The sequence below is a fragment of the Solea solea genome, chromosome 3, assembly GCF_958295425.1.
Source record: "Solea solea chromosome 3, fSolSol10.1, whole genome shotgun sequence".
Classification (NCBI taxonomy): domain Eukaryota; kingdom Metazoa; phylum Chordata; class Actinopteri; order Pleuronectiformes; family Soleidae; genus Solea; species Solea solea.
The window spans coordinates 31,117,412-31,123,094 of NC_081136.1; positions in this window are offsets into that span (position 1 = coordinate 31,117,412).

Here is a 5,683-nt window from a genome sequence, read left to right on the forward strand (position 1 = left end):
TGAGTGTAATGTGGATTTTTGTGTCAATTAGGGTCACTTATACTTTTGTGTGTGAGTGTTGAGCGTAAGCTAAAGGAAAATGGAAGGTTTTAGTGGCACAATATTTATCTTTCATTGTTTGACACAATTGAAAGAGAACTCTCCATAATTCCATAACTCCCCCCCCCATTCTTTCCAAAGCAAAGAGATACTGTAATTCAGTCTTTTGTCACCTTGCCAAAGGATCGTTACCGTGGATACTATAAGCAATGTTTATTTGGATAAAAGAGACTGTTTAAAACCGATGCAGTAGAGTTGAAAAGGTCCTGATAAATCTCTCAACTCAAGCTGAAATTGTGCTGATTTTAATAAATGCCCCTGAAAGCATATATTTTTAAGAAGATTGACTTTAAAAAGGAAGGTTAGCAGTTTTTGTGCATGTGGAGAGACGTGATGTGAACAAAAACAACTGAATAAAGGAAGGATTTTAAGTCAAAATGACCCCAGGATGCAACAAGCTCAACTTGCATAGTACTACATCTAATCTCCACCATTGGCTTTACTACAGTTCTGTAATGAAAGGTTGTTTTTGTCTTCCTTTGAAATACGTTCCGTCTTTGCAAAAAGTCTCAAAGAATGTCCTCATGATCTGATTTCCGTAAGATCCTCCTACTACCGCTGTAATTTCTCTTCCTCTTCACAAAATGGAGAATTCTCTAAAATATTCATCTGCAATGTATCACTGTGCCGTTCTTCCAACACATCCTACACATCCCTCTCTCTCTCTCTTTCATTTCTTTGTCTGTTGCATAGAAAGTGTTGTACAGCATTGACGACAGTGGCCAATGTGTGTGCATTGAGGCCGCAGAACAGAACTGTTTATACCTCCAGTGACAGAATTAACGTTGTTCTGGAACACTGAGCAGACGCCTACGTGTTTCCACAATGGCAGGCAAAAGAAAGCATAGTTCCGCCGAGGCCCAGCAGCTCCCTTAAATTATGCCTCATAGCTTAATTTATAACCTTTATAGTTTAATTTAAGGCAAAAAAAAAAAATAAGCCTTGTTATCCGGCCAATTCCTAGAGCCACCCTTGTTCTGGATCCACACCAAAATTTAATGAGTTTCCACAGCCCATAGACCATGCCTCGACAAAGTTTAATAAAACTCTCTCAAGTACTTTTTCCATAATCCTGCTAAGGAACAAAAAACGTTGTGGAAGTAAAACTTTATACTTGAGTTTAAGTGCATTTATGTACATTTTTAGCCCCATTACTGTCAAGTCATCTGCTCATATCTTGCTGTGAATAAAATCCACCAGTGATCTGTCATTGAGACAGAGAGAGAGAGAGAGAGAGAGAGAGAAAAGTCTAATTATAAAACGTCTGATGGTGAGGAAGTGTTGGCTTTGAAATGTGCCACATTTATCAGTTGTCTCCCCTGTCTCTTCTCTCCTGTCAAACACAAAAGCCTGGTACATGTGTGCGAGTGCGCGAGTGTGGATATTACCCACGTTGTGGGGAGCTAGTTCTTTTTACAGGGTCACGTTAATATGGTCTTGTGGTCCCAAAATGTTCAGCCCCATCAGAGGTTAAGGTCATTACGTGGTTATTGGTAGGAAGTAGTAGTAAAATAAGGTTAGAGTAAGAGTAAGTCTTCAGAAAATGTGTGTGTGTGTGACAGTGTCATCCCAGAAAAAGCTGACAGGCGATGTGCCAGGCATTCTGTTAATTTCCTCAAAAAACATTGGCCTCCTGCGTGAGCACTCGCTCATGCTCAATCAGCGTCATACTCGCGAAAGTGTCTGCAGCTCCAGCTGTGTGCCACAGTGCATTGTGGCTGTTTGTCCTTTTGTTCTTTCACAATTGTCTTCAAAAGCCTTTTTTTTTTCCTCTCTCCAGTTTAACTTCCTATTGAAGCATGCAGCCCTTTCATGATCAAACACTGAGAAGTTCTGATCCAGTTTTGGCACTTTTTTTATCTTATTTATCGTGCTGCTATTTTCAGGTCTGGAGGCCCTAAAGTAGGCCCTGGTTATATAAATACACGTCGATATAAAGCAGCATACTGCACCGCTCCCCATTATACTGACAGCTGTGTCACATTAAATGTTTGATGGGCATTTTATTTGTCTGTCAAAGAGAAATGTTGATTTGCTTCCTGGGGGGAAAGAAAGAGAACAGAAATGTCTCGTCAGCATCGGCTGCTGAAAATCAAATTGGGAAGCCAAGGCTGCAGTTTGTTTTTTTTAAGTTTGTTGTGATGCATATCCACCTTTTCTGCTTTTTCAAGTCCAACTGGGCTTTCATTTAAAACAGGAAGTCCCAGCCAAGCAATCTGGCTCGACTTTTGCTGGCAGTGCATTACAAATAGTTGCGAGCTAACCAGACTGTTAATTACCATCTTTGTGACTTTTGTCTTTCAAAAATAGATCAAGACCAAGAGATTGTAATACTTGCAGCCAATTGTCTATTTTAGATATTCCCTTTTTTATAGTTAGGGGTGTCCAGAATAGCTAGAAGACTAAAAGTGTATTTATCTCTTCTGACTGACCAAACTTAGATGATTCAAAGAGTTGCAAATGTAAAATTCAACAACATTCTCTGCCTGGTGTGTCAAACAGACACACAAACAGACATCAAGTGTTTGTCAAACAACGTGTATCAAACCACAGGTGACCACACCTGATAATATGTATACATAACTCAAGATTTATATTAAACCTTCTTGGGGTGCATGATCCACGGAGTTATTACATTTTTGGTTTTAATGTGGTAACCGGAGCAGCTTTGGTGGAAGTTTGTGAAGTGAATGACATGATTAAATTGCTGCTCGAGTGTATAAGTTTGTATCTTTCACATAGTGGTTTACTTTTTAACATGATGCTATGAGAAAAGAGAAAAAAAATAAGCTGAACTCTGCTCTTTGCTGAAAGGCTTGTCTCAGCGAATATGTACAGTACAGTACTTATATAGTACAGTTTCAGTATTTGTCTATGCAGTGCAATATAAACATGTAATCATGGAAAAAAAAGCAGCAGTAGCAGTCAGACGTACACACACACACGATAAACTGCAGTTTAAGAGACACTATTACATTCCACTGTTGGCTAAGTGGGATTTTTCGTTTTAAAGATTGTGCAAAGATAGATCGAGATGGTTCACTGGAAACTGCTCAGTAAAATTCCCCTTCTGTCTCCTGCTCCACCATCCATTCATCTCTCATCTTCTCTGAGCACTGCTCTGGCCCTCTCATACATTTTAATGGCAGATCCTGCTGGTCAAGAGAAAAAAATTTAATTCAAATGCGTCCACTTGTGTTGAATAAATACATAATTTAGCAACACAAGTCCTGTTCAGCGTTGTGGAAAAGATAAGATAAATATTTCAATTTCTGAACAGAACATAGAGTGGGATTAAGTCGGAGATGAGATGCTAAATTGTGTGTGGCTGCCAATGCTTAATTTAAGTACTGTTTCTGAAAGAGTCATTACATATTTTGGTCTTGTTTAAAACGCAGCACAGAACCAACTGCTGGTTGACAGCTCACCACGGGACTCGTGTGCACAATTTATCTGGCAGGTGCAAGAAAATTGCTTTGGAAAATAAAAAAAGCGAGCATATGGTTGATGGAAGAAAAGGCCGTACTGAAGCGGTAACTGCAGCACACACAACACTGCTGTCAAGCTGTGTTTCAAACATAGACACTGCGTCTTAGGAGGTTCGAGAGAGTCGTCCACTTGCCTGAACCAAGTGTCCTTGGGCCTAAAAAACACATTTCCTCAGCTAGCTGAGCTGAATGATGATTTCTTTTTGATGGCTGAGTCGAATGATGAGCAAATGATGGAAAACGTTTGAACGTGCTTTGTAGTGTGAGGCGCTCCGAGTGGTCGTTAAGACTGGAAAAGTGCCATATTAATTCAGGCCATTTAGCATTTATCCATCCATCCGTTTTCTCAGAGCATATGGAGGTCAATGCTTCCATGTCCTCAGTGTCCTCCTGGAGGATCTTAAGCATTTCCAGAGTAGAGCCGCTGCTCGAAAGGAGGCCTATGAGGCGGCTTTGGCATCTGGTTAACCTTCTGGACGCCTCCCTGGTGAGGTGTTCTGGGCTTGTCCCACCGAGAGGAGGCTGCGGGGAAGACCCAGGACTCGCTGGAGAGACTATGTCTCTCTGCTGGCCTGGGAACACCTCAGGATTCCCTCGGAAGAGCTGGATGAAGTGGCCCGGGGAGAGGGAATTCTGGGATTCTCTGCTCTTTATATAGTACTTTTCTAGTCTCCACTACAGTATTGCCATTCACCCATTCATACAGTGCATTTCTATTAAAACTACTTTCGTACCCATTGACATTTAACTCGCTCCACCACTGAGCCACCATCGCCTGTAAGGAACTCCATCCTGTTGGTTTGTTTGAGGTAAATTTCTGAAAAGCTTCTATTTTAATGTAACTCACGAAAAAGCCTTTATTCCAGTCAATTACACTGGGGTTGATCAATGTTATTTAGACAGTTACACACTAAATTTTTCTATGTATGTGATCCATAATTGCATTTCTGTCCAAGAAATGCACCATGCAAAACACATTTCGAAAAACATCAGTATTTAGTGTGCAAAGCAGCAGCAGCAGCGCCTTACACAGATGAGAACACACACAAAGAGAACTGCCACTGATTATGTTTACATGAAAGACAGAAAGAGTTGAGATGTGACTCAGTGGCATGAAACCTCATCTCCTGCATATTACCAGGCTCTGTGAGCCAACATGGTACTCAGATTCAAGTTAGAAAGTGAGGGCGAGTTGCGTTGCTCTGCGTACCATTTCTTTTGATTGTTTTCTTTGTACAGCTAAAAGAGATCTTGTCCTTTTAAGCTGAAAGACAGACTTCAAAGGGTAACGCAGTCCCGACTTAACTTTGCTTAATGTGCAGTGGTTTTTATCTCCTCAAGTGGTTCTGGAACTTCTTGTGAGCATTTTCCACGTCAATACTTTGGATTGAAAGGGGAAAGAATGTTCAGTTATTTTGTCCAGCAGCTGCTTGGTCAATGAATGGTCACATCATTACCGGATGAACAGAAAAAACTGAGGAGAAACAAAACCTTTTGCTAAAGCCATTAATGTAGAGCGGTACAGATGAGTCATAATCACAGTGCCTTTGTTTGTGCAACCACCTACTTTTACTGATTACTCTCATTGCCATGGAGACTATTCCACACAAAAGGAAGTGCTTATCTAATGCCACTTAAGGATATATTCAAGTAACTCTGACAAAGCAGGTCCAAATTCACTATTTCCTGTACATTTTTAAGCACTGACATGCCTAAAAATGTCAATATGTAAAATGTGGGCATGTGAATCCATGTATCATTCGTTCATTCGTTTTTCTAAATAAAATGAAAAAGGAAACGAGCATTTCCAGAATCATCAAGTTTTGATTTTTCTATCTATCTTTTTCTATCGGACAATGATAAAAATGTCTACAAATCAACAAAAATGACACTACACTGTATTATGGTGACATTTTTGAATATTTTTTAAATATCTTTTTCGCGTGTTGCACATTGTAGACGGTCCCTGCGCTCAGGCCTCACTGATGACCGCACATAGAGATTGATGTAGCTGCTCCAGCTCGGATGACGGCTCTTTTTGATGAAAACGAGGTTGTAGCTTGTTTTCTCAATGCTATTGTTCAACATTTGTCTTG